The sequence below is a fragment of the Spermophilus citellus genome (genome assembly GCF_964194105.1).
Source record: "Spermophilus citellus genome assembly, chromosome: 4".
Taxonomy (NCBI): Eukaryota; Metazoa; Chordata; class Mammalia; order Rodentia; family Sciuridae; genus Spermophilus; species Spermophilus citellus.
Window position 1 is genome coordinate 11,305,417 of NC_138185.1, and position 18,359 is coordinate 11,323,775.

The following is an 18,359-nucleotide window of genomic DNA, read 5'->3' on the forward strand; positions in this document are numbered from 1 at the left end:
ATAGATCATTACTGTGGTATATCAGATAAAATTAGGTTGTTCTAACTATAAAAGGCAAACTGGATTCTAGATAATCATAAACATCTACCTACCATCCACCACATGTCTTGTAGGAGAGTGTCCTACTCAGCATAGACACTAGATGTGCTCAGTGTTCCTGGGTGTCAATATTTTCAGCTTGAAGAACAAGGAAAAGTGTATATACTAATGTATGTAGAGACACAGATCTATAAACTTTTTTATGTAACTGTATCTAAATTAAGCTAAATGCGAGTTCATATCATTGTCTTCTACTCTAATTAATTAATTCATGGGACATTACAGTGACTTCCTTTTGCTTACCTGGCAGTGAAAAATGTAACCCCCCAATCCACCATCCATATACTTATTTGTTGAATTCCAGCTTTTATATATGATAAAAGTCATTAACACATGCACTATATTGGACTGCAGTGCTTATATACAGTTCCTCTTTTCTTTGGTCTTATAGACTTTATTCATTTCCACAGTTACATAGGATAGCACATTTCCCTCACGTCAATGAGTTGTTTCATATATTTATGTCACAGTTAGCTTGTTAATTTATAATTTCATCCTAGATCTCTTTTCCTCCCAAATGATTTTTTTTTTTTTTTTTTTGTACCAGAAATTGAATCCTGGGGCACTGAGCCACTGAGCCACATCCCCAGTCCCCAGGCCCTTTTTTGTAGCACCACTGAGCCCAGCCCTCCCTAGTGATTTTTGGATTTGCATACATTAAGGTTTGCTCTTTCCTTTTTTTTTTTTTTTTTTTGATATTAGGGATTGAATCTAGAGGCACTTTAAAACTGAGCCATCTCCCCAGCCATTTTTATTTTATCTTTTTTATTTTGAGGTGAGAGTAGGATTTCACTAATTTGCTGAGGATCTCTCTAAATTAGCCAGGTGGCCTGGAACTTGTGATCCCCCTGCCTTTCAACCGCATAGTGCCATGTGTGTGCAACTGCAGTATCATACAGACTACATTCATTGCCATAAAACATTGCCTGTAGGCAGCCTATTCATCCATCCTCTGAATGCTTGGCAATCCATAGTTTTTATTATCTTCACAATAGTTTTGTCTTTTCTGAGAGGTTTCAAATTGTCTTTCTAGACAGGCATCTTTCACTTAGCAATATACATTTAGGATTGATACATGTATTTAATTTTTGTTTCCTTGTCACTTTAAAGATTTCTACTTTTTTCTATTTATCTCAAATGAGATTTAGCATCTTGAGTATGTGTCTAGGCGATAATTTGGAAGATTTCCCTGACCAGATTTTACTCAACTTCCTGAACATGTAGGGGAATATTTTGTGATGAAAATATTTTGGGATATTTTCTCACCATTATCTTTTTCAATAATTGTATGTACTTCCTCTGTACCTTTTTGGACTCCAATCATATGTACGTTGTGGTGTTTAATATTATCCTATGTGTCTCTGAGGCTTTCCATTTTTTTTCAATATTTCTGTTATTTGAACTATAATTTTCTCTTATTCTTAATTCGATTTCCTACTTTTTCTTCTCTATTAAATATGCTCTCGAGTTCATCTGATATATTTTTCAATTTAATTATTGCATTTTTTAGATCTAAATTTTCCATTGTCTTTCTTGTAGTTTTCATTTCTCTCTCACAATTTTTCATTCATTCATTATTTGAATATATCTCTTAGATTACCTTAACATGTTCCTTGTAACATATCTGTATCATGTGCACTGAAATATTTGCTCTAGCTAATATGTGGTCCCCCTTAGAATCATTTTCTATTGCTTTCTTGTTTCCAAAGCAGATAAAACATTTTCCTGCATCTCTAAATTCTCAAAAATGTTTGGTTTTGAACTATCCATTACAGAGAGCACATTGTTACAACTTTGCATTCTGTCTTAAAAAAAAAAAAGTACTTTTCCTATCTATGAAAATTTTTCATTTATTTCCTTGTTTGTTTATTATTTCCTTAGTTTTTCTATATAATTAGTAGTCAACCAATGATTTGAAGTTAAGTATTTTACGCTTTTGTTGCTTGAATTTTGTGGAAGTTGAAGAATACATTTAGATGTACAGGGGATTCATGTTTCCTAGTGCATTCAATATTGCCAGACTCTTTTCCCCATGCATACATGTAATTTAGAAGTCAGATAGAAATGTGTGAAGAGTATATGGCCAGAGCCCTTCTACAGATCTCCTCTCTCCATGTCCGTGATTTAAATTTCTTACTGTTCTACTACCTGACCCAAACTGAGTCCACCACCTCTTGCTAGCAAATATTTTGAGTTTTTATTGCTCAAGCTGAGAGAGAGACATTCATCAGACAAGAAAGTTATAAATCTGCTATTCCTGTTTAGAATAACAATGACACAATGTGTAGTAAAGACATAAACCAATATGTTTATGTCAGTAAATTACTTATCTTTCTAAAAACATTTTATGTATGTACACACACATTTTGCTTAACAACGTGGATACACTCTGAGACGTGTTGTTAAGTGAATGTGTCCACACATGGACATGATACTCTGCACTTTCCAAAACCTAAATGGTGTGGCCTACTACATGCCTAAGCTAATTAGTCTGTATGGTATGGCCTACTGTTCCTAGGGCCATGATGAACAAAACAACATGAGATTGTATAAAGCACAAGAGAAAGTGATGCCATCAAGAGATGCAATACACATGGAATGTATAAGGCACCACTATTAGTGCATAATATTTACACATAATAGTGTTTTGACCTACTCATACATGCATGGAACATGATTTGCTCCACTTCAGTCTCCAGTGCTTCCTCTCTCCTTCCCTCCTTCTTCCCCCTATTCCCCTTTCTCTACACTACTAGTATTTCTTCTATTTATTTATTGTTTCTTTAATTAAAAACGTGGAATACTTTACAAATTTGCATGTCATCCTTGTGCAGGGCCCATGTAATCTTCTCTGTATCATTTCAATTTTAGTATATGTGCTGCCAAAGCGAGGATGATGGTCGACATTTTAATGTAAGCAGAAGAGGTACTCTCTAAAATAATGACAACATGCATAGTAAATACATTAGCCAGTAGCATAGTCATTTGTTGTCATTATCAAGTGTTTTTTATTATGCTTTATGTATTGTGCTCTTGTATGACTGACAGCACAGTAGGTCTGTTACCTTGAGCACTACCACAAAATGAGCAATGTTTTGTGCTGTGACCTTGTGATGGCTACAGAGTCACTAGGTGACAGAAATTTTACAGTTTCATGATGATCTTATGGCCCTACCTGGATCATGATTGACCCAGACATTGCAGTGTGGCACATGATCATAATAGCAGTGTGGACATGTTAATTTCTATCTGCAAATTTTTCTTCATCTTTCTTTTCCTGTAAGAAATATTTTACACGCACAAAGACAATTCTAAATTTCTTTGTGTATTTATTTTATTCAATAAATATAAATTAAATTTATGTATTTGATACTTACATACTTTAATATTTTTTAAATATTTTGTTATCAAGAAAAACGCCACAACTAGCAACTCACCCCCAATTTTAGCAGCAGTTTTTGAATCAAAAGTTCATAAGTAGTTTGGCTGTTGGTTCTAAGAAGCTCTAGAAGTAATTAGTTCTCCATCTATTCCAAGTCAGGCAGGCCTTCAGTTTTAGTGTCTGGCTTCTTTTACTTTTAATTATGTTTTTGAGTTTCTTTTATATTCTTATGCAAGCATGTATTATCACTTCTTTTCTTCTTAGGGCTGAGTGACATCACATCACATGGAAGTACCAGTTTTGTTTATTGCTTCATCAGCTGATTGGTGTTGGTTTATAAATCATATTGCTGTGAACATTGTGTGTGTGTGTGTGTGTGTGTGTGCGCGCGCGCGCGCGTGCGTGCACTTCCAACTTTTGGATATATAACTAGAGTGGAATTGCTAGGTTGTATAGTGACTATTGCTAATCTTATGAGCAATACCATTGATTTCTGTATCTTGATGTATTGACATTACCAAACCATACTTTCAAAATGAAAGCTATTAGCAATGTTACAGGAGTTTTTGTGGAACAAGCACATTGTTTTTCTTTTGCCCACAATTTATTTATGTAGTTTACCCAATAAATGGTCAAGAAACAGAACTGGAAAGAAACAAAAACTAATTACCAATTAAGAAAGTGTATCATTATAGACTCTGATAAATACCTGAGAAGAAATACTTGCTCCTCCACCTTCAAATCCATTTCTGGGAATAGGGCATTTGATGACTCATTTTCTACCCATTATAGGTAATAGGCGGCTTCTCTGTTGTGCTTTAAGGATGGGTCAGCTTAATGAGTTCTGTTGTTTTTGACAATGGGGACAATGTACTCTTGTTTAAAGAGTAAACCAAACATCTCTTGGAATAAGAAAACCAAAGAACATTGCATTCGATATTATTTTCCTTGATTTCTATGATTTTTCTCACTGGCTATAAACTAAAGAAAAACATTGCTTTTCTATCTGAAGAACTTTGCTACTTTGCATCAAAGACAATCAGAACTTCATTAAACAATTCAGAATTGTGTACAAAACAACAATGATTTTCTACTGTGATTTTGGCAGCAGTTTTGTGCTGAAATATTTCATCTTCATTTTGATTCAGAGCTTTTGTGCTTTTTGGTTTTGTTCCTTCAAATATGCAGTTTAGGTACAAATGTTTGCAGATGTTCCAAACTTGATTTATTAAAATGGTTTCAGTACAAATCCCCTATGCAATTAAATGCCTATTCATGTGTTCTTTACACAATGAAATGTTGTTAACAAATAGCTCTAATATAATAGCATAACAGTTAAGGGAAAACTTGGGTGCAAGTGGCTAATAGGTATGAGCTGGTTTGACTTTTTTAAAAAAGTAGCATAGTTTTGTTTACTCTGATTAAAAAGCACTCTGTGCACACTGTGGAAAATTTAGAAAGGACAGAATAGTGCAAAGACTACATGTGGCATTTAATCCCAAACTCAGAAATGAGCATTCTCCTTTGCTATTTGTAGTTTCCAGCATTCTCCTTATTCTTATTAATCTTGAGATTTAGGAATTCAGGAATTTTACTTGGATTCGTCTCAATAACCATCTCTTTTTATGAATTTTTCCAGAAGAGAATATATGTCACACTGCTTTGGGCTTGATTGTCTTCCTTGAAGCGCTTCTTCCTATCCCACTAGGAAAAGAGTCCCACGTGCTTGCTACAGCTGAGCCAGCACGCCCACCTCCAGCCTTCTCCTGCTCTGGTTCACCGTCCCTCTCCAACCTATTGCCATTGAATTCTCATCAATCCATGCTTTAGACGTGAGGACTCAAGGAATTACTGCTCTCTTTTTAGTTTAGAAAATGTATTTGTACTTTTTCTTCAGTTATTGCTTGTTTTCCTTTTTTTCTCTCCTCCTGAAATTTGTGATGTGTATTATTTTCATGTGTGAAGCCTATTTTAGATTGCACATATAGTAAGTCAGAGTGAGCAGTATGTTTCTTACTGTGTGCTGTTTATTTCTCTCAGCATGAAGGTTCTCCATGTTGTCATAAATGGCAGCTTCTTGTTAAAGGCTGGTGATGTTACATTGTGTATATATACCAATCTTTCTTTATCTAATCATCTGTGGATGGACGCTTGGGTTATTTCCCTTCTTGACCTATTAGGGCTGATGCTTTAATGAACATGGGGGTGCAGATTATCCCTGTGAGGCACTAATCTCATGTATGTAGAGTACACATGTAGAAGACAGACAGCTGGATTATATGGTAGTTATAGTTTTCCTTTTATTTATTTTTTTAATTATTAGTTGTTCAAAACATTACATAGTTCTTGACATATCATATTTCATACATTTGATTCAAGTGGGTTATGAACTCCCATTTTTACCCCATATACAGATTGCAGAATCACATCGGTTACACATCCATGTTTTTACATATTGCCATACTAATGTCTGTTGTATTCTGCTGCCTTTCCTATCCTCTACTATCACCCCTCCCCCCCCTCTCCCCTCCCATCTTCTCTCTCTACCCCATCTACTGTAATTCATTTCTCCCCTTTGATTTTCCCCTCTCCCCTCACTTCCTCTTATATGTAATTTTGTATAACAATGAGGGTCTCCTTCCATTTCCATGCAATTTCCCTTCTCTCTCCCTTTCCCTTCCACCTCTTGTCCCTTTTAATGTTAATCTTCTTCTCATGCTCTTCCTCCCTACTCTGTTCTTAGTTGCTCTTCTTATATCAAAGAAGACATTTGCCATTTGTTTTTTAGGGATTGGCTAGCTTCACTTAGCATAATCTGCTCTAATGCCATCCATTTCCCTGCAAATGCCATGATTTTTTCCATTTTTTAGTGCAGAGTAATACTCCATTGTGTATAAATGCCACATTTTTTATCCATTCATCTATTGAAGGGCATCTAGGTTGTTTCCACAGTCTAGCTATTGTGAATTGTGCTGCTATGAACATCAATGTAGCAGTATCCCTATAGTATGCTCTTTTAAGGTCTTTAGGGAATAGTCCGAAAAGGGGAATAGTTGGGTCAAATGGTGGTTCCATTCCCAGCTTTCCAAGGAGTCTCCATACTGCTTTCCAAATTGGCCGCACCAATTTGCAGTCCCACCAGCAATGAGCAAGTGTACCCTTTTCCCCACATCCTCGTCAGCACTTGTTGTTGTTTGACTTCATAATGGCTGCCAATCTTACTGGAGTGAGATGGTATCTTAGGGTGGTTTTGATTTGCATTTCTCTGACTGCTAGCGATGGTGAGCATTTTTTCATGTACTTGTTGATTGATTGTATATCCTCCTCTGAGAAGTGTCTGTTCAGGTCCTTGGCCCATTTGTTGATTGGGTTATTTGTTTTCTTATTGTTTAATTTTTTGAGTTCTTTGTATACTCTGGATATTAGGGCTCTATCTGAAGTGTGAGGAGTAAAAAATTGTTCCCAGGATGTAGGCTCCCTATTTACCTCTCTTATTGTTTCTCTTGCTGAGAAAAAACTTTTTAGTTTGAGTAAGTCCCATTTGTTGATTCTTGTTTTTAACTCTTGTGCTATGGGTGTCCTATTAAGGAATTTGGAGCCCGACCCCACAATATGTAGATTGGAGCCAACTTTTTCTTCTATCAGATGCAGAGTCTCTGATTTGATATCAAGCTCCTTGATCTATTTTGAGTTAACTTTTGTGCATGGCGAGAGAAAGGGATTAAGTTTCATTTTGTTGCATATGGATTTCCAGTTTTCCCAGCACCATTTGGTGAAGATGCTATCCTTCCTCCATTGCATGCTTTTAGCCCCTTTGTCAAATATAAGATAGTTGTAACTTTGTGGATTAGTCTCTGTGTCCTCTATTCTGTACCATTGGTCCACCTGCCTGTTTTGGTACCAGTACCATGCTGTTTTTGTTACTATTGCTCTGTAGTATAGTTTGAAGTCTGGTATCGCTATACTGCCTGATTCACTCTTCCTGCTTAGAATTGCTTTTGCTATTCTTGGTCTTTTATTTTTCCATATGGATTTCATGATTGCTTTATCTATTTCTACAAGAAATGCCATTGAGATTTTGATTAGCATTGCATTAAACCTATAGAGAACTTTTGGTAGTATCGCCATTTTGATAGTGTCAGTTCTGCCTATCCATGAACAGGGTATATTTTTCCATCTTCTAAGATCTTCTTCTATTTCTTTAGGGTTCTGTAGTTTTCATTGTATAAATCTTTCACCTCTTTTGTTAGGTTGATTCCCAATTATTTTTTTTTGAGGATATTGTGAATGGGGTGGTTGTCCTCATTTCCATTTCAGAAGATTTGTCGCTGATATATAGGAATGCCTTTGATTTATGAGTGTTGATTTTGTATCCTGCCACTTTGCTGAATTCATTTATTAGCTCTATAGTTTCTTTTGGTCTGCTAGGTATAGAATCATGTCATCCACAAATAGTGATAATTTAAGTTCTTCTTTTCCTATTTTTATGCCCTTAATTTCTTTTGCCTGTCTAATTGCTCTGGCCAGTGTTTGAGAACTATGTTGAACAGAAGTAGTGAGAAAGGGCATACCTGTCTTGTTCCAGATTTTAGAGGGAATGCCTTCAATTTTTCTCCATTTATAATGATGCTAGCCTGAGGTTTAGCATAGATAGCTTTTACAATATTGAGGTATGTTCCTGTTATCCCTAGTTTTTCTAGTGTTTTGAACATAAAGGGATGCTTACTTTGTCGAATGCTTTCTCTGCATCTATCGAGATGATCATATGGTTCTTATCTTTAAGTCTATTGATGTGGTGAATAACATTTATTGATTTCCGTATATTGAACCAGCCTTGCATCCCAGGGATGAATCCTACTTGATCATGGTGCACGATTTTTTTGATATGTTTTTGAATCCGATTCACCAGAATTTTATTGAGGATTTTTGCATCTAGGTTCATTAGAGATATTGGTCTATAGTTTTCTTTCTTTGAAGTATCTTTGTCTGGTTTAGGAATCAGGATGATGTTGGCCTCATAGAATGAATTTGGAAGTTCTCCCTCTTTTTCTATTTCCTGAAATAGCTTGAAAAGTATTGGTATTAGTTCTTCTTTAAAGGTTTTGTAAAACTCTGCTGTATACCCATCCAGTCCTGAGCTTTTCTTAGTTGGTAGTCTTTTGACGTCTTCTTCTATTTCCTCAATTGATATTGGTGTGTTTAGGTTGTGTATATCCCCCTGACTCAATCTGGGCAGATTATATGACTTAAGAAATTTATCAATGCCTTCACTATCTTCTATTTTATTGGAGTATCAGAATTCAAAATAATTTCTAATTATCTTCTGTATTTCTGCAGTGTCTGTTGTGATATTGCCTTTTTCATCCTGTATGCTAGTAATTTGAGTTCTCTCTCTTCTTCTCTTCGTTAGCATGGCTAAGGGTCTGTCGATCTTATTTATTTTTGAGGAACCTGTGTATGATTCTCCATTAATAGCTTTACCAGTGCACACTTCCACCAACAGGGTACCATGGCTTTCCTTTCTTGTACCTTCACCAACACATGTTACTTTTTGTCTTTGGCAGTAGCTAATCCAAGGGTTGTGAGCTGATACTCATTTTGGTTTTGACTTGCATTTTCCTCAAATGCGAAATACTAGCCTCGTTGACTTCTTTTTCATACATCTTTTGGGCATTTGTATGTCTTTATTGGAAAAAATACTTCCTCAGGTCTTGTCCATTTTGTAATTAGAAGTTATTTTATTTATTTGTTCATTTACTTATGTTATATTGAGTTGCGTGAGTTTGCTATGTGTTTTGGATATTAACCCTTTATCAGATGTATGATTTGTAAATATTTTCTTCTAATCATATGTTGCCTTTTCATTTTCTAGATTGTTTCCTCTGCTGTGAAGAAAAGTTGTAGTTTTGTTTATTTTAGCTTCCATTGATTGAACTTTTGGTGTCATACCCAACAAGTTTTGCAGAGACCTATTCCATGAAAATGATCCACTGTGTTTTCTTCTAGGAGTTTTATTAAATTTTACTTGTTAGTGTTAATCTAGTTTTACTTGATTTTTAGGTGTGATCTAAGTGTCCGATTTCATTCTTTTCCATATGGATATTCAGTTTTCCAAGAATCATTCATCAAAGAGTCTGTCCTTTTTCCATTGTGTATTCTTGGTGTACTTATGAAATCTTCATTGGCCATGCAAGCCTGGATTCATTTCTGAACTCTGCACTCTGTCTCATTGGCCTGTAGGTCTGAATCATGATGCTTCAGTTACTATGGTTTTGTAATATAATTTGAAATCAAGAAATGTTTTTCTGGGGCTGGGGATGTGGCTCAAGCGGTAGAGCATCGCCTGGCATGCGTGTGGCCCATGTTCGATCCTCAGCACCACATTCAAAGAAAGATGTTGTGTCTGCCGAAAAACTAAAAATAAATAATATCAAAATAAAAGAAATGTTTTTCTTCATTTCTTTTTTGGGGATCTTGATGGAGATTGTGTTAAATGTGTACATTGCTTTGAGTATTATAGATATTTTAACAATATTGACTTCTCATTCATGAATAAGAATTTCTTTTCACTAACGTGACTCTCATTTAGTTTCTTTCATAAATATTTCATAGTTTTCAGTGTGTGGATATTTCACTTCTTCAAATATTCATAATTTTCTGTGTTTAGTCATATAGCATATTCTTTAGTTTATAAGTATTTTATCATTGTTAATGCTATCATAAGTGGGCTGGTTTTCTTGATTACCCTGTTGGATAAATCATTGTTAATGTATAGAAACAATTGATTTTCATGATGGGGTTTTTAGCATGCAACTATATCAATTCTGTTAATTAACTAATTTTTTTGTTAAATATTTAGAGTTTCCTATGTATAAGGATATGTCATCTGCAAATAGATAATTTTCCTTCCTCAGTCTCTGTTTGCATGCTTTCTGTTTCTTTTTCTTATCAGATTCCTCTTTCTGGTACTTCTGCTACTATGTTGAACAGAAGTGTTGGGCACCCTTGCCTTGTACCAGGTCTTAGAGAAAATAACTTTCATTTTTTTTCCCATTGACTATGATGTTAATTGTGAGTTTTTCATAAATGTTCTTTATTGCGTGAAGAAATTTTCTGTTTAAATTCCTATTTTGAGTTTTTATCATGAGTGGATGCTTAGCTTTGCAAAATGCTTTTTCTGCATGTATTGAGATGATCAGGTAGTTTTGATCTCCCATTCTGTTAATGTGATATGTCACATTGTTTGATTTGCATGTGTTAAACTAACCTTGCATAATAGAGATAAATCTCACTTGATCCTGATGCATAACCTTTTAGATGAGTTCCTGCATTTGGTTTGTCAGCATTTATTTAGGGTTTTCTGCACGTGTGTTTATTCAGGGACTGGCCTGTAGTTCTCTTTCCTCATTCCCCACACCCCCGGCTTTGGTACTGGGGCAATTCTGGCCTCTTAAAATGAGTTTGGAAATATTTCCCCCATGGAGAGATCTTTTCTCATTTTGTTTTTATTACTGCAAAATTTACAGCATTACAGTTCTTTAGCTTGCCTACTCCTTGTCTCTCTTTTTTTTCTGGTCTGAGCTAGAAAGACTGCACTGCAAGTGAATAGTTATATGCTTAGCGTTAAAATGAACACAAACAATTAGCTATGCTAATGACAATTATGCTGAAAGTGCACTTCCATTATGTTCTCATCTGTTTAATGGCAATTTTCAAAATCTAAATATGTTTAAGGGGCATTTACATAGCACGTTTGATTAATTTTAATAGCAATTATCATAAGTAAAACAAATTTGTGAATCTGAGCTAGATGCCCTTCCAGGAGCTTTTCAGGAGCTCTTTACACACAAGATTACACAGATTTTATGCTAGTTGAGAGTCAGTCTTTTATCATTTTGATGTAGTGTCCATATATGTTAGTACTGGTCATTTCTGTGTCCTCTCCAAACTCCTCTACTTTTTTTACTGATTTGACCTTTAAATTTGCAGCAATAGCCTGTGTTCATTAATTAGTCAATGAACTGGTACCTTACACCATAGCTTTGCATGTTAGTAATTCCAGTGCATAATCTCTTTGATTAATCCAGTCAACTGGTGTGGCAAGCCTGTGACAATATGCCAGGCACTGAAGTAGGTCCCAGAGATGACATGACCCCTTGCTTTTGCAGATCTTCAGCTCTGTTGACAGACATGAATAATGTACAAAAGGTAGCCTCATCTTGTCCCAGTGAAAACATAGGACTTGAGTGCACACTTAGAGCCACTTATTCCAGACCTGGGGAATAAGAAGAATTGACCTAGAAACTGCTATGCCACTGGTGTGTGGAAGAAAATTAGGCAGAGGGGTCCTAAGGAGATGGCAGTGAGTAAGAACAGGAGTTTGGAATGACAAATGGGCAGAGTGCAAAAGACACAAGCTAGTGAGACATTTGGTGACTGAGAAAGCAAAAGAGGATGGTGGCCTAATCTAAGTTCCTTTAGTGGGGTGAAAACTGGATGGAATCAAGAGTTATTCAGATATCAGAATACTATACAATTTTGCAATTGATTTAATTGGGAGGAATGAAGAAAGGCATTTGTCTGAACTGTTCAATCATAAAGACCACGTGAAAAAGGCTTTAACTCACTGATTCTTACCCAGCCTCAAATTTGTTAAATAAGAAGATAAGCAAAATTTACATTTAGTACATAGTACTGGTAGTGCTGATCATCCCAAAAGCTTGGAAACTGGTAGTGCTGATCATCCCAAAAGCTTGGACGATGTTCCTGTTGTTCACTTAAGTGACTAAGTAGATCCAAGACACTGACTCTGATAAGGACATCAGAAGAGAGGATGGGTGTGGAGAATGTGGAATGGAGTAAACGGTGAAACTGATTTTTGAAACATTGGGGGTCAGCACCTGTTTAGATTTGGAGAGGTGGTTTGCAAGCACCCAGACAGGGAGGATTGATGCTCATGGACACCATCTGATTACAGGTGCAGCCTCGAGAAGCAAGCTGGTGGTGGACTGTGGGTCTAAGAAGGATGATGTTAACAAAAGTCTGAGCAGGAGAGGAGAAGAGGCCTACAGCCATTCAGGCACTTATGGAAAGAACTTCCTGCAAAGAAGTCTCAGCAAGAGCAGACAGATATTCCTGAAAAAAGTGAGTGACCACTATGCTATCCATGGTGACAACTCTCCAGAAAATTGAATGAAACATCGAATAGACATTAAATCTTTGCATTTAGCAATAAGATGTTTATGGGTAGTGAGCTACATGTGGTAACACATGCCTGTAACCCCAGCTATTTGACAGACTGAGGCAGTAGGCTCTATTGCAAATTCAAGGCCAACTTCGCAACTTGAGGAGACTGTGTCTCCAAATAAAATAAAAATGGATGGGGATGTCACTCAATGCACAGCACCCCTGGATTTGATCCCTATAGCATGAAAAAAATTCAGAAGTTTATTTGTGGCAATAATTCAGTTGAGTTTTGGGTAGTACAGTCAATTTTAAATGGCTTAAAAGGCTTTATTTTTTTATAAAGTGTATCATAAAAGAGTTGTTTATATTAAATATATAAATATATTTTATGTTTATATTAATATAAAAAAATAAAATATTTATATATAAAATAAATATAAATATATATAAAATATATAAAAATTATTTATATATATTTATATATAAATAAAATATTTATATATAAAATATAAAATATTTATATATTTAATATAAATATAAAATATATTTATATTATAAAAGATAATATAACTCAAAAGCAAATCTCTATTGCGTATATTTCAATGGGATCCATGTCTCACCTGTACTTGTATTGAAGTTTTATGACTTGTGCCGGTAATATTAGGGATTCTTGGGTTATTCTTGTTTAACTAGTTGAATAAACTATATCTTAAGATAATAGAATTTTACCCGGCATGTAAGTTCCATTTCCATTGGATGTTTTGGTGTCCAAGGGCTGGTTACTCTCTTCCCCACTAAGCTGCCTCCCAGCCATTAATCACTGCTGATCTTTGATAAATGGGGTTTGCAATCTTTCCTCTTGTAAGAATCCCTCGAAATTAAAATCACCCACAGAAAGCCAATAAGGCTAGTGAATCCCTAAATAAACTGCTTCACTCTCAGTCTCTCTGAGGAGTTAAAATTGTCAGACTAACTTCTGTAAGGCATTTCCTCACAATTTTAGTGTCTGGGCAAGCAAATTCAAATGATCCCAGGTTTGTCTGCAGTTCCAATATTATTATGTTGGAAATATAACAGGAGTTGCTTCTATAGTGCACTACCTTTATATTCATAGATTAATGTTGCCCTAGAGTCAACCAAAATTGAAATAAAAATGAAACTATTGGGGAAAAAAACAACTTTTTATCTGATTTTTAACAGCTTTAATGTTTTACCTGATTTGTGGAGTAATTATTAATTAAATGGGTACTATAAATATTTTTAAATGCCCAACAGTGTATACGTATAGTAAAATATTCTATTGTCTTTTGTTTGCTTGTTTGTTTGATTTTCAGTCTAGTCTTCAAATCCTTGGTCCTGTTCTCGAGAGCAAATTATTATTGCCATATTCTCTCCATAGCATAGACAAAGTTAAGTATGTGTGCATCATGAGTCTTAACACAAACAGGAATAAATTTTCATGTGCTTCAATTTCAAGGAGATCAGGCTTCATTTAATATCTTCACATTTTTAAAGTGTTATAGCCTGTGAATTTATTGTTACTGAATAAATTCTAACATCATAGAAAGATACTAACATACTTGGTCTATGTTAATGACAGCATGGTCATGACAATTACTATTTAGCCATGACATATTATATGTCCAAACCACTGCATTTAATGCTTAATTTGATCTCTACATCTTCTCTACATGGTAAAGATCATTTGCATTTTCCTATGACAAAACCATGAGATAATTTCCTCAAACTTAGTTACCAGTAGCAAACCCTCAAGTCTTTGACTCAAATACATGTTGGTTTCAGGTAATAGAAAATATCTCCTAAAAGAATCTGAGATTAAGGGACTCCATCCAGCAAGAACTACAAGGTATTATGAGCAGGACAGATCATAGCCAAAATCACTTCACATACAGTCAAGAAAATGGACAGACAGTAATTTTAAAATCAAAATAAAGGGGAGTAAATAATGTAAAACATATGATCAATGACCAGACTGAACATACCATCAGAATGGCAAGGGCCTCAAGTGAGAGTGGGTATATTCCAATCCTGAGTCCACAACTTTGGACCTAGCACTTACTTTCTTTAGGCCTCCTTTCTTCATCAGTTCTTTTATTCTTTTTTTTTTTGTTTGTTTGTTTTGGTATGGAAGGTTAAACCCGGGGGTGCTTAAATACTGAGCCACATCCCCAGCCCTTATTTTTTTTTTTAATTTTTTTTAACTTTTTTTTTGCATTTCAAATATTTATTCTAATTTGTTATACATGATGGCAGAATGCAATTCATTTCACATTACACATATAGAGCACAATTTTTCCAGTCACTGATTATACACAAAGTATTTTCACACCATTCGTGTCTTATACATGTACTTAGGGTAATGATGTCTAACTCATTCCACCATCATTCCTATCCCTTGTTCCCTCCTTTTGCCTCCTTCCCCTTTGCCCTATCTAAAGTTCCTGCACTCTTCCCATGCCCCCCAGCCCCATTATGAGTCAGCATCCTCATATCAAAGAAAACATTTGGCCCCTTACTTCACTTAGCATTGTATTCTCCAACATCATCCATTTACCTGCAAATGCCATGATTTTATTCTCTTTTAATGCTGAGTAATGTTCCATTGTCTTCACATTTCTTTACCTCATTATTCTTAGTGTTTTATGTGTATTAAGAATTGTAATAAAAAAAACAAGTACATGTATAATGGCATAAATTGACGAACATACTTTATTTACAGAGATATGAAAAATTGTGCTCCATATGTGTAATAAGGATTGTAATGCATTCCACTGTTGTCATGTATTTAAAAAAATAATAAAATCAATTCAAAAAAGACAAGCCAGGAATATTCAATAACTCATGTCATTCTTCTATTGGAGAATATTTAAACTATCTTCAGGATTTTGTAATTGTAAACTATAACCCAATAAACATACATGCAAAAAAGTTTTCATAAACACAGGTGAGTGAATCTCTATCTCTAGGAGATATTTTTGAGCAAAAGTTATTTTTAATACTTGAGAAAGCCAACAAAAGTTTTTCTACATTTATATATATTTTATGTAACCATTGCAGATTCTACTGAAACAAAATCACAGTGGTGAATGTGAAACAAGAAATGTAGGGATGCTTGGAACAATTCTGATTTTTATGGTTTCATCCTTCTAACTCTGTCAGTGAGCATAGCCACTGGTCTACATAAACTCTGACACAGGCCAAGCCCTGTGCTAAGCATCTGTGGAGTCGAAGGCTGACATGGTATATCAGTTAATCTAAACCTCACAGTATCCTAGGATGTAAGCAGTATTATTATCTCCATTGAACAGATAAGAAGACTGAGTCTTTAGAGAATCAAATTCCAAAGTTTTGCATCTTTGTGACTTAGAAACTCTTTACTTTTATATTAAAATTAATGATGGCCTAGGATGCTAGTAAATACAAGATTTGAAGTTATACAAGAATCACATCAGCTGTTTTATATAACCCATTGAAAGCTAAAAATCATGTTTTTTTAACCAGCTAATCTAGAACAAGAGATGAGGATTCACCTTGGGATATCATTAATTAATGACTTAATTAATTAATTAGTACTTAATTAATTAATATCATTAATTAATTAGTGACTTTTGGAAATATGCACATGTCCACTTATGTGTAAACAAATTATTTTCATAAAATATACAGCCTTCTGTGAACTAATAATAACACTTCTAGATTTCTACAATACTCCTGATGTTCTTAATGTCACAATTTTATCTTCAAGGAATTCGTGTGATCATCAGTAGCAAATTTCAGAATTTTATCTTGTAATGTATTTATGACAAGTCTTTCCTCCTCACTTCATAATAATCAACACGATCTCCATAGATGTGGGTCTAATTTTCTAAAGCATTTTAGATGCAGCTAACAAATTCACAGTCGGTTGTTTCTGTGCCTGTGGCTTTTCTGTTCACTGTGGCTTTTGCGTTTCCTATGAACCCCGTGCGTGTCTTCTCATTTCTCTGCATTACAAAAGCGTGATAACCGATCTCTCCCACAACCTGTGCTGAGGAGATGAGCTGGCTTCAAAGGAGCTGGCCGCACCATTAAATTAAGAAAACAGGAAAAAAAAAATTGTGCAACACATGGTCATGAGTTTCTCAGATCAAGGGTGGGACTGCTCTGTGATCTTAAAGGTCAGCGTGCAAGCTGGAAGGCGCTGGAAAAGAGAACATGCACCGGGAACCTCTTCACTTTTATAGGGAGGACACACAAAGGATTTTCCATGGAATGTTCTTCACCAAATAAGGCAGGGGATAAGGTTTCAAGAGGGTTGTCCAATCCCATTGGGTAATGCCCAAGTCCAGGCCCAGAGCAAACTTCTTTGCTGAGCAAATGTGGAGGCCATTGCTTGGCACAGTGTGTGGAATGCCATGACAGACCAGCACCCTGTACTCACGGCTGAGACAGGATCCTCAGCTCATGGGTGGGTGGCCTCCCATAAATGGGATCAAGGTATCCTCTCTGCTGAGTCCTCCCACCTCCTTTTTGTTATATCTTCTGTATTAGTTTACTCTTTCCCGCAGAATATTTCTGGGAAGGTCAGTGGTACTGCTTCTCCTTTCCTCCAGCCACACTGGGGAGGGAACCCTAAGAGCTCTATGCCACCTCTTCACTTCTCACATCCTAGGAAGGGCCTGGGGAGATCCCTCGGATCATCAGATCTTGTGTCTTGAAGTCTTCGTTGAATATAATGGAATGCTTTATCTCAAATTTGGGGTGTTTGGTTGGGATTCAGATAACATTGCACAAAGTCCAATTTATAATGAAGCTGATAATTCTTCTTAATAACTAAATTAGCTAAAATAATCATGTACTCTGGGAAGTGGAGAGCAGGGGATTCTATGTGTAATGCACGATTTAGTCTTTTCAAAATCCTTATAAAGTAGATTGTCATAATGCAGTCATATTGCAGATAAGGAAATTGAGGATTTGAGAATTTATTTCCTTGATTTGTGCAGCAAATCATGGAACCAAGATTTAAAACAAATTCAACCCATCCCTTTCCCTCCATCATTTCTCCTTTCTTCCTTCCCTCCTTCCATCTCCTTGGCTGTCCACCTGCCCTTCTTCTCTCCATTCCTTCTTCTTTTGAGCCTCCTTCATTTTTTCAAAGCCACGGGCCTGGGCTTGGAAACAAGCAACATGTTTTGGGGATAGAATGTCTATAAAAATCATCACTTGTCTGATCACTGTACAACATGGTAAAATAAATGCCATTAATAGACCTTTTGTTTCAGGCATCACCAAAGAATAAAGGGAAGTAGAGAGAAAGAAAGAAAATAGTCTGTTCCTGAGTAAAATTCTTTCCTAAGAGAAATGCACACATCTTTGAAATTTCAGGGGAAAGTCACTACCAGTGAAAAATCCCCCTGTGCGACAATCTGGTAGGAGAGATGGATGGCGGTGGGCATCCACTATTCATTGCCCTTAGCTGTTTAGGTCCCCGCTCTCCATTCCGCGACACTCCTCTAGCCCAGGATGTGCTGAGTCAGCTGGCACTTGCTCACGCAGTACACTGAAACGGCGCATGAAAAATAAACTGTCTGCTTGTTCCATTAATAACGTGGAGAGCAAGCCTAGGAGAAGAGAGAAGGAAGGGGCAGAACCTCTTATGTTATTTTGATGCTCATTGACATATAAACGTTTA